Below are 12,289 nucleotides of genomic sequence, written 5' to 3' on the forward strand. Positions count from 1 at the left end.
ATGCCAACTCTGAGCTGGTTTGATGCTTATTAGATTCTGTGCATGCAGTGCAGCATCTTGGTCTGTTTACATGCATGTTACTGAAGACAGAACGAGGACAAAGTCATTAGATTAATTTTTCAGTTGAGGAGCAGGCAGAGCTCCAGGCCCAGATGGCTTTCTGGTGGAGTTTTAAAAGAAAAACCTTTGAAAAATGTCTGATGAGCCCCATCGCAAACACGTTTAGGGGGGAAAAACTCCCTGGAAGTTAATGCATTTCTAAATGAAATGAAACAGTCATTAGTAGCCATTTTCAGACAAACCTGGTAATACATTCTGACAGATTTAGCCAGTCGAAACCTGGAAGTGCTCTATCTCTATAACGGAAAGGATGCAATTATTCACAGCATGGTTTCTGTCTACGTTTCAGCGACGGTCGAGAGACAAATGTGGAAAAACATGGGTGGTTTTCACCCAGCAAAATAAAAGCGAAACGCTTTAGGTTTAGAGTTATAAATCATGCTGTAAGAGAGTCATTTGTCAGAGTTATTGGAAATTGAAACTGAAGCATGGTTCTCATATGCAATGATTTTTTTTCTCCCCTTTAGCTGTGCCGTTTACCCATTCAGTAAACATTTATGCAGAACACATGTATTTAAACCCTGTGTACTGATTAAAATGTTAAAATATTCAAGCACACGTTACATTTATTCATGTAATACACAAATGTATTCAGTCCATATGCCGAAAGTCAGATACCCCTACTAGAACATAGACCTGCAAGACCTTGTATCTCTATTTTTCATTTATTTATTTATTTATTTTACTTTTATTGCATGCTTTGAGAACACCAGTTAGCCTTTGCATTGTGGTAAAATTTCATAATGAACGGACCAATAGCAATGCTCCAAAATGACCTGGAAAAATATTTTTACATTGACCTCCATTACAAGTTAAGAATGTTTTTTCTTCTGTAAAGTTACCATTATGGAGATATGAGGTTTTGTTCCGAAAATGACGTTATGTTGTGTTTTGGGTGCTGGTATGCTGGTCAACCAGTATCACTGTGTTGGGTAATCAGCATAAACCAGTATGGAATAATTACTTTTTCTTCTGTTTCTCATTAAGAAATTATGAATATCTGACATTATTAATATACTTGCTTATGTCACGAACTACAGTGTTCCATTTCTAATTTCCAATGGCGATCCTTCACTATTAGAGCCAGGCCTTCAGTTAGGTGCCATAAATATCTCAAAAATGAGGAAAAAACACACCTTTATGTTAATGCTGATTCCTGCTAACACCTCTATGGGATTCTAGTAGTATGTTAGTGCTCAGCTAACGACGATTCACGTGACCATTTTTTGGCCATTCTAAAGTAGTTAAAGCTTGTAGGAAGCTTTTGATTTGAGCCCCTCCCCCAGTCGAGCTCAGTATCAGTCTTGGGTGCGGCCTTAAGTACGCGGGACAAGGGATGTGCAGTACTTTACTTAATTTAGTAAGAAAACACGAATGCTGCACAGACTTCACCGTCAGAGAGTTTGTGGCCTTATTCTCAGAAGCCGTGTCTCCTGAGGCTATTTTAAACTGTCCATTTTGCCTGATGAACGAGAGCAGAGATACGTTGTTTTTGTGTTTTTCATTTTTCAGTCTGAAACCTGATTCTGTGGTGTGAGAATTCTGAAATATACACCATACAGTAAGGCAGCTTTTGTACAGGCGTGATATCTGCCTGTGGCAGATATGTTGGGTTTAATAAATGTGATTTTAATGTAAAATGTTAACATCACCCAGCATTTAAGAGTTCAGTTATGTTTATGTGTGGGGATCCTGATATAGTTTGCATACAATACATTAATAAATAAACACATTTTTGGTGGTAAATTGTTTTTTACTGTCTCTTGGGGCTGTAACTGCACTAACTCGATTAACCATCAAAAGACCCAGGCCTAATTATTTATTTTTTTATTTATGTATGTATGTATGTATGTATTTTCTCCTAAGCAGATAGCCGTTTATGAGCTCTTACAGATGCTCAAATGTCAGAATTAGTCAGAAAGCACCTTCTTGTTCAGAACAAGTGTGAAAACAGCCTATTGATGGTGTGTTTGTTTATTATAGAGTGTGGCAGGTGTGTAAGGCTTTTTTTGGGGAGTTTATTGTCTTTGGAGGCGCTAATGTGAGCTTTATCCTGATCCTCAACCCAGAGATGACTTCACAGTGTGAATCATCATCATCCCATAAAAACAATTCAAAGAATTGGGAAATGAAAATAGTAAGGGCTCAAAACTGTCAAATAAATCAAATAATTAGAAGTGAAAACAGATGAGAAGCAGAAAAGGTAACCAAAGACTGAACTTTGGAGGTGTGGAAAAATATCCCTGCAGATTTCTTTGTAGAGCTGATAATGAGTCTTCTGAAAAGAATGGATAAATAGTGAAAAAAAAAGGTTTATATTTTATATAAAATAATTATATTTAGTTGTAGAGCCTTTTGTGTAGTTTTCTGATGCTGAAACATGAATAACTGGTCGTTCTGACTGGAAGTGAAATAAAATGAAGGGTATTTTTTATTTATATGAATTTCTAATATTTATTTTTTGTAATATTATAAAAAGTAATCAATATTTCATAGTTAATTGTTATAAATGCATTTCTACACTCCAGGTCATCACCATGGAGACCTTGGCGCTCTGGTTGTCATTATCTTCTCATACTCAGGCATATAGTGGTCTGTATTGACCCTATCGATTCTTGCAGGTTCTTTAGAGCAGATGACTGTGAGCGCTCTGAGAACACACTGTGTGGGTCTGTATTACACACCAGGCCGAGTGTGTGAGGCTGAATGACATTTTGAAGTGGCTCAGGATGGTGTGTGTGTCTGCGTGTGATTGCTGAGTGTGACTGACAGCTGATATAATTAGGTCTGAGTGGGAACACCTGCGATTTGCAAGATTGCAGTCATTTGGTAAAAGTCAACAGTGCATCATCTTTGTAATCTGACGAAAGTCTTGACTTTCTTCTGCTAAATAAATGATGCTCCACTCCTGGATGAGAAATAATGAAGCAGAAGAACCTTAAAGCGGTAATTCGGCCAAAAATTAATATATATATATATATATATATATATATGTGTATGTGTGTGTGTGTATATATATGTGTGTGTATATATATATATATATATATATATATATATATATATATATATATATATATATATATATATATAGTTTTTCACCCTTAGCCTAAATGTAGCTAATCAGCCAAAACATGTTTGATGTCCAAAACAGACCTCTGAAGTTATGTTTGAATGCCCAAGTAAGGAATTCTGGTTTGGAGCAGATTTCTCCATGGGGGGAAATGAATGGCATTTCCAAGAAACTTTTTGTTGTAGAAAGGGATGGATATTGAGCTAACAAAAATATTGATAAGCTCCTAAACAAACGGTGCTACTGTCTGTATTTATATAATGTTAATTCTTTCTACATAGCAGGCTTTTTTAAATGGTTGGTATTAGATTGGATCCGTGGGAGGGGCGCGCCTCTGCCTACCAGTACAGGAGTACAGAGCCGTTTGAGATTCAGCCTGGGTTTGACACAACTTCTGACTGAAACATGAACAATTGAAGTGTGTAATCCATTCAAGTGACATTTTTAGACTTTTATACTGCAGGTTTACAGTTAATCATACCATAAGTGCTTTAATTCAAGCCTGTGATATTAATTTTGTTTGAGCATGCATGCTATCTTTTAGCCTGTTAGCTAGCTGACTAGCCTAGTTCTAGTTAAGAACCTAAGTTGTCAGACCCTCAGTTTAAACAAAAACGGGTTCTTACATCAATGTACTCTGTGGTCCATGCGAGCAGCATTAGAGTCAGAGATTATTCCATTAACAGCACAATTTTTCAGGCCGTGGCGCAGTAATACACAGTTCATTTGTTGTGAAGTGGTCATAGCTGTGTGTATATTGTGGATTTTACAACGGCTTCAGCCAATTCAATTTTAGGACTGGAACTATCCAAGCGTGCTATAAGGCATGCAGTTAGCAGCAAGCTAATTTGTGGGTTGGGTTATAAGCTTTCATTACCTGTGAGCTACATTAACCTTGTAGCTCCTAAAAAGCAAAGTCAGACTCCAAACACATCTTGGCCGATGGACTGCATTTGAGGCAAGAGGGGAAACTCTCACTTAAAGTAAGTTTGCTGGAGGATTTGGCTGTATAAAATTCCACTTCCCCTCTGGTAAACTGTCTCTCCACAATGTCTCAAGAGCTGATTGGCTCTTTGTATTGAGCTGTAATATCTGTGCGAAAAGAGCGTCTGTCTAAAGTGGCCCAACGCGTAATGTTCATCATGCTTGGCAAGTGGCTGAGGAGTGGCAAGGCAATTTCAGCGCAATTTAGCAACCTCCAAAAAAGGCTTTTAAAACCCAGATCCAGTGCCGGGTGAGTAAATGGAAGCTGGTGAGCCGCTCAGTGCAGTGATGGGCTCAAGATGACTGGAATTGAAGGAGCAATGAAATGGGGTTGTGTGATGTTTTTTTTCATGCTCATAAGTGACCAACCTGAAACATAAGCATTCATCAAAAAAAAAGCAACATTACATACATACAATACTGTTGAAAAGTTTGGAATGTTTTCAATAATATAAAACCATTTTTTGCAGATTTATGTGTAACGTTGTGCTAATATGATTTGTTTGTAGAAAGCTGGAGAAAGTGTACGTTTTAAATGATGAACAGAGCTGTAGATTATTCCATAATAATTCAGAAAGCTGTATAGCATGAAGTATGAACTTATGGAGCATTTTGGAAGCTGCTTTGCCCCCTACAGTTCCTGAAGTGTATTACAGTTTGTCAGAATGACTGTGTGGATCATACAAACATTATAGAGTGCTTTTAATTAAACAGTAGAAGCCATGTCACCCCCTACACTTCCTGTAGTGTATTACAATCTGTCAGAATGAATATGTGGATCAAGTAAACATTATACAGTGTGTCCCAATTCAGGGGCTGGATTGGACCCGCGAAGGGTAAACTGAAATGAGACGTTCTGCCATATGGCGGATTTTCTGTTTGCGTCACAGCACCACTGTTCCCGCCGTTACCGTTGCACCACGAAACACTGCTTTTGTCAGTTATTTTAAAGTCAGAAACTTTGAGGTGGTTCCCTGCCAGCTACTGATGAGATTGTGTTTTTTTTTTTTTACATTTGTATCGATAGCCATTCGCCTCAGTTTAAACCCAATACTTACTACATTTAAAAGCGTGCTCTTCAGCCGCCGTTCGCTTCTCTGTTGATGCCGCCATGTTCTTGAATCCTTGCCGGCATGCAGTGAACCTTGGGATATGTTGGCTGGCGGAGGAATTCACCCGATGGATCCTTTATTGCCATGAAAAAGAAAGACACATTTCTTGGCCGCATATGAAGGAGCCTTTAAAATGGGACAGCCTAGTCGTGCCGCCGTGACGCAATCGCCCTTCAAATGCAGCCTCTGAAGGATGCAGCCTCTGAAATGGGACACACTGATACAGTGCTTTTACATCGAACAGTAGAAGCTATATCACCCCCTATACTTCCTGTAGCGTATTACAATATGTCAGAATAAATATATGGAGCAGATAAACCTGATAGAGTGCTTTTACATCAAACAGTAGAAGCCATATCGCTCCTACACTTCATATAGTGCTTGAGGTTTGCTTCTGTATGTAAAACCATTAGTAGCAGCTATGGAAAACAACTAAAATGCAGAGCTGGGGGCTTCCAGGACTAGGGTTGGAAAACGATAGAAGCTATATCACCCCCCACACTTCCTGTAGTGTATTACAGTCTGTCAGAATGGCTGCATATGCACATTAAAGATCAGGGCTGACCCAGAAGACTACCCTAACCCCATCTCCTGACCCCGTGAGAGAACAAACATATTTTTACACTATATGTAACTTACTGCATTTTTATTTCTGTTTCAAAGTTGTATTTGTGAAGTATATTGAAAACAAATTGTGGTGTATTGTTAAATTAATTTTTAAGAACTCAGTTTGAAACCTGTGTTTGTAAGTAGTTGTCTTTTTTGCCACAAATATGCCAACCACCCCCCCCCACCACCCCAGTTTGGGCAGGCCTAATCGCTACACAAGCTTCCAGTAGTGTTACAGTCTGAATGACTGTATAGTTCATATGAGCGCTTTTGAGCTTTTAAGTAATGTTTGGACTTTTTTTCATAATTGACATCAATACAAGGTAGAAATACACGCTAGTGTGTATGTGTGGGTGGGTTTGTCTGGCCCATATGGGGGTCCTCTGTTTCCCTCTGAATGCAGCCTCTGTGATGGAAGGGTATTTGATACCAGGTTGTGCGGGGGGGTCCCCACTGAGCGACCCCTCACTGCGAAACACAAAATGTTTGGTGAATAACAGGGCACTCTCAGCAGTGTTATTTACCCCATGCAGCTGTATGACGAAAAAGAACTTTGAAGATAAAAGATGATATTTTTACACTTTCAGGTGGTGTGTTAGAGACTCCTTCAATGCTTGGTGGGGTTCAGTGGATTGGATATGGTTTATACACTCAGTGTCCACCTAACTTTTGTTGTATGCAAAATTTTGAACATCTCTGGCTAAATAACATGTTTTGTTGATTTTCTAAATGAACATATTCACACATTTTTGGCACAATCCCATTTCTTAGTTTTACCCCTACCCCTTGTTTTGGAGTGCCACCTTGCCCCTTACAAGGGGTAGTGGTTGAAATCTTCCTCTTTAAATGGGAAAATTAAATTAAAGAGAACATGACTTCATTAACAGGCTATCAGTGGTGCTCTGTAGGCGACCCTGCCAGTCTGCAATTATAGCAGAGGAGGGTAAAGTTCAACAACCTCACTGCTGGGCTTTAGTTACATTTAGGGCATCAAAGCCTTCAAAGAGGAGGGATGACAATTATTTATTATCACCCACCCCTAATTCTTCAGTGATATGAAGCTGAAGTCAGATATTTGCCAGCCTCTTCTTTGAATTTTTCTCTTCCACCAAATGTTCAGATGCCTGAGGTGCCAGAATGTAACTGCTGCACCATTTAAGGTGGAATGGGAAATTTAGCTAGCTAGCTATCAAGATATCAGCATACTACTTGTGACTTTATATTCTTGTTATGAAAAAAAGGAACATAATACATTGAAGATATTACGATCGTTATTGTAATTTTTAACCGAGAAAATACTCACATTTGTTGGCTCCTTTGGTCGCTTGTGCAGCCATCTTGCCGGTTTTTCCTTTTTCTCATAACACTGTTTGGAGTGTGTCTCTGAAAAACCTCCATTTGGGGGGCCATGCAGCCCTAACACTTCACCCTACCCCTCTATCTCAACAAAAATTGGGACACCCTACCCCCTAGATGAGAACGCGCAAAACAGAGCGGTAAGGGCTAACTTGTAGGGACGAGGGTTGAAATGGAATTGGGCCTGAATGAGGCATTTTTCTGCGAATTTTGTGCATATTTTCTGTTTACTTGCTGAGTTTAACATAAAATGTGCCATAACTTTTTTCACAGGCCATGTTTTGTTTTCAATCAGTATGTTAAGCAAATAATGGGTTATTGTGTGTTAATGTACAGAGGTGTGTTCTTGGTAGGGGATATTTTAACCCATTTTCACCAACAAACATGTCTTTTGACCTCTACTTTATTCATAACTGGTCATTTTCTGACCACAGGGCCACTGTTGTCCACATGTTATTTAGGTAGTGGTCCATTCTCAGCACAGCAGTGAGACTGATATGGTGGTGGTCATGGTACTTTGAGTGGTGCCAAAAGTCTGGCAGCAAAGTTTCCAGTATAAAACTGTTGAATACTGTATTTCTGTAACTGCAATTACATAAAAACAGTAAATTTCAGATTTCATCACTATGGTTCACTCTCCAGACCATATAGTGAAACTTTAGACACTTGTGCTACTCATAAACATAAATGCTGTTTTAAGGAAAGGTTATTTTCATGATATTGATTGTTTTACTGGATATGTCTGTAAATTGACACCGAAATAAGCATTTATTACTTGCACGTTTGTTGTTAATGACTGCGTAAGCACAAAAAAGTAATAGCAAAATAAAGACGTTTGTGAAGTAGGGCTGTGCATTCTGACTAATTTTGATGTTAAAATACACATAAGAGTTCATGAACAGATATCTGGTGAAGAACAAACACTCAAAAGTGAAAATAAAAGAAAATAAAAACACTTTGTCAAAATAATGTATGACTGCAGGCTTACTTTTTTAGGAGACAGCACTGGTGTTGCTCAAAAATATAGCAGCACGCAGAGGAACGCGCCTTAATGCTTAAAAAACAGCTGATAGCTTTTTGTGTAACAGAAACTGCCTCTTCGGAGGAGCAGAGAAGCAGAGGAGCTCTGAGCTAACAGAGCTAAAAGGTGTCCTACAGAAAACTAGTGGTCTACAGAAAACTAATGGAATCGTGATTCAGACTAGCGAAGTAGCTCTCAAGGACGAGCAAGACCATAATATCTCATTTAACTGTGCACCTCGAACGGTTAACTGAGCACTCGAGTAGCTGTGCACATCCTTTTATGAAGACAGCAATGAGCTGTAGTGGTAGTTCAGTAGTAGATGTTTTGTACAGAGCCCTGAAGGTGACATCCGATATAAATAAAAATAATATGTATTAACGCATGGAAACGAGATTCTAATGTGTGTTTCATTAAATAAATAATAAATAATCTGTAGGTAATCTTTAATGCTAGTGATATACTGAGATAATAAACAGTACATGGATGTCTTGTATGAGCTTTGTATTTAATGTAAAAAGGTAAAGAAAACTACACTTGAATACTGTTAATCAACAGCAAATGGCATTTTTTTACATTCACATTTTATTGCTGTTATTTTTAGTATGGCATTTTTCTGTATTTTTACCTGCAATTTTCCGTATTCTTGAAAAAACAGAAAGACTACTGCTGACAAAAAAAGAATGGTTTCTGTTAGCCTAGTGCTGGTCTGGTGCTGGTTTAGCTGGTCATCCAGCATGGTCATGCATCCAGTTGAAGCACTAGAGGACGGCTAACACCAACTGTGCATCAACGGATGAGCTACACTCTCTAACTCTACACCAGCAAGCTCCAAGAGAGGGGCTTCTGATAAAGTGGTCAGGGAGTGGGTATCATCTGTGGTTTTCTTTTTCTTTTATGTCTTTTGGTCTGTTGGACAGGTGGACAACCGCCAGACAGAAACAGAATAGCCAGAGAGGTCAGTGAGCAGGTCATCAGAACAAAGCACTGGGTAGATAAAAGAGCAGGACATCAATGGCCGATGTGTGTTATTACTCCAGCCTGTGTGGAGGTGTGTATGTGTGTTGAGGCTCAGAGGGGTTTCTGGAGCTCATGCTGACCTCTGCCTAATGCTGCTGGCAGTCCACTGTGTGTTAGTGCATGTACGGTCCTATTCAAAAGTTTGGGCGCCTCTGGTCAAATTCCATGTTTTGTTGACTTTCTAAGTGAAGATAAGTTAACACACCCTCTACAGAGACACACTTCTGCACATTTTAATACACAATTACTGTTTATTTACTGAATTTAACATAAATTGTGGCTGTAAATTGAGGATGTAAAAACTTACTTTCTCTTACAAAATCAGCAAAACATTAGACCAGACATATTAAAGTCATCGATTTTAACAATTCATTGCAGAGACCTTCTTTTAAAAAAACGACATTTTTATCATTTTCAGATTAAAAATTGTACCAGCTGAAAATTTGGTGCATCCCTAGCATTTCATGTATTTATCATTTTGATTTAGAGAATTGAGAAGAGAGAAGAGAAGAGAAGGTTAGAAAGTTAAGAGAAAATAAGAAAAAAGTGAAAAAGTGTGAAAAAATCGAAGAGAAGAGAAGAGAAGGTTAGAAACATGGAGAAGAAAAGAGAACATTAGAGAAGAGAGGAGAAGAGAAGAAAAGAGAAGAGAACATTAGAGAAGAGAAGAGAACAGAGGAGAAGGTTAGAGAAGAGAAGAGAAAAGAAGAGAAATGTGAAGAGAAGAGAAAGTTAGAAGAGAGGAGAAGAGAAGAAAAGAGAAGAGAACAGTTAGAAACGTGAAGAGAGGAGGTTAGAAACGTGAAGAGAAGGTTAGAAGACAGAAGAGAAGTTTTGGAGAAGAGAAGAGAAAGTTAGAAAAGAGAAGAAAGGAAAAGAGGCCAGTAGCCACGTTTACATGCGGCCTAATATTCCGTTAATAATCCGACTAATAGCTCAATCTGAATAGAATACGTCCATATATACACCTCAATCAGAATAGACTAGTCCGATTGAGGCCATTTGGAATACAGTTTCTATCCGATTGAACGAGGTGGGTAATCCTGTAAATAATCCGTTAACCCATGTAAACGCCTGTATCTGATTACATACCTGATCGGAAAGTTGAAGTACGTTCTGTGCATGTGCGTCACGTCATAGTGAAAGTTTGTAACGTTCAGCATGGCAGGAGCAGAAACTGGACTGCAGAGGAGACGAAGTTTACGCTTTGAACTTTAAAAGACAGCGGTGGGACAGACGCACCAACTGAAAACTCATCTCACTCTGAATGGACCTCACATGATGTTCGCTGTCATTGTAACTTTACTCTAAGTGATACTGCACGCATGCGCATCATTTTGGATCAGTTTACTTGTAGTGTGCATGTAAACGAAGATTTCCCGTCAGATTGTTGAGTAGAGTGTCATGTAAAAAACCTCAGTCTTAATCTGTTATCGGAATGTATTCAATCGGATTGGCAAACGTCTTTGCATGTAAACATGCAAAAGAGAAGAGAACGGTTAGAAACGTGAAGAAAAGACAGGAGAAGGTTAGAAACGAGAAGAGAAGAGAAGAGAAGAGAAGAGAAGAGAAGAGAATGGTTAGAAACTAGAAGTAACGACCTTCAACTCTTTTAAAATCAGTCTTTTAAACAGCTACATCTACCTGCTAACACCTGCTAGGCTGGACATTCAGCAGATGTTCCACTGTTTGAGCCTTTTCAGCAGAAAGCCGTCTGCGTCATTCTAATAGAGCGCAAGGCTTTTAGTGGCTTCTTCATGATGAGAATGCAGTGTGTAAAACTCAGCTCTGTCTGCCTCAGGTTTGTTTGTACAGGTATTTTCACAGAGCAGCTTTATGGAGAACACGGCCCAGACGCCTAATGAGCGAACCGAGTGTGACCATGACATTTCTGCCTCAAATTAAACACACTGCGCTCACCAAACGATAACTCCTCAGTAAAGGTCAGGTTATAACCTCAACCGTGATTTCTGACCCCAAATACCCACATTAAAATCCTCTGCAGTTCACACAAATTCAGGAGAGTGTATTACGCTGCCAAGGTATGCCATTTTTTTGTCATAATTCTCTGAAAAGTGATCTTCATATATTGCTTCTGATTTAGATATTTATTTATATATGGATATTACATATAGATGTTAGATAATTAGGGCTGGCAGTAATTAATTAATTACAGGAAATTCTCATCAGAAATGTGGCAGAAACATGAAACTGACAGACAGGGACCGCAGACGAAATTAATGCACGTCCTTCAAAACCAATTTCTGAAAGAACTGCTTATCATGATGCGTATGTGAATGATGCTGGCGTCATGTTCATTGTAGACCTCAGGAAGACTTCAGTGAGGACTGTGTGCAAGTTGTGGTTCAAGCTGGAGGCTCTGTGATGTTCTGGGGGTGTTTTAATTATGCAGAAATGGATTCTTTGGTTGACAGTAAATTTGAACCACAGTGCTGACATTGAGCTAAACAATTGTTTAAGTACTAACATATTTCATCACTGTAAGGAGGCACCACAAGTTCAGGGAACTCCATTTCCCAGAAGCCCAACCTGGCACACTTGTGGACTCCTCTACTTAAGGCTGTGGCAAACAGCAGCCCTTTTGTTTGCCTTTTTCCCGTCGTTCGTTGAGGTGTTTTTCCCGTTTTTACCTGTGCTTCCCCATGGCGCAGCGGTAACTCCTTGGACCACCAATCAGTACAGTGGTTTGAGCCTGGCTCTGAACCACCTCAACTCCAACATCCACAATCACCAGTTTTACACTCCATCGCCTCAATAAATTCATTTAAGACCCTTTCTCACTGGTTTTCCTCTCTGCACTTGGGTCCACCTCCCTGCTGTCCCATAACAGTCACTGTCCAACAGAAAAAAAGCACATATCTCCAGAAAGATATGAAAAGAAAAAATAAAGAAAAATTGCTATTCTTCAGTAAACGTCTTAAGAATTCTCTTAATTGTTCTTAGCTATTTTCGTAAGAATAATTCTAAAAAACAAGT

Source organism: Colossoma macropomum, unplaced genomic scaffold (genome assembly GCF_904425465.1).
Source record: "Colossoma macropomum unplaced genomic scaffold, Colossoma_macropomum, whole genome shotgun sequence".
NCBI lineage: Eukaryota > Metazoa > Chordata > Actinopteri > Characiformes > Serrasalmidae > Colossoma > Colossoma macropomum.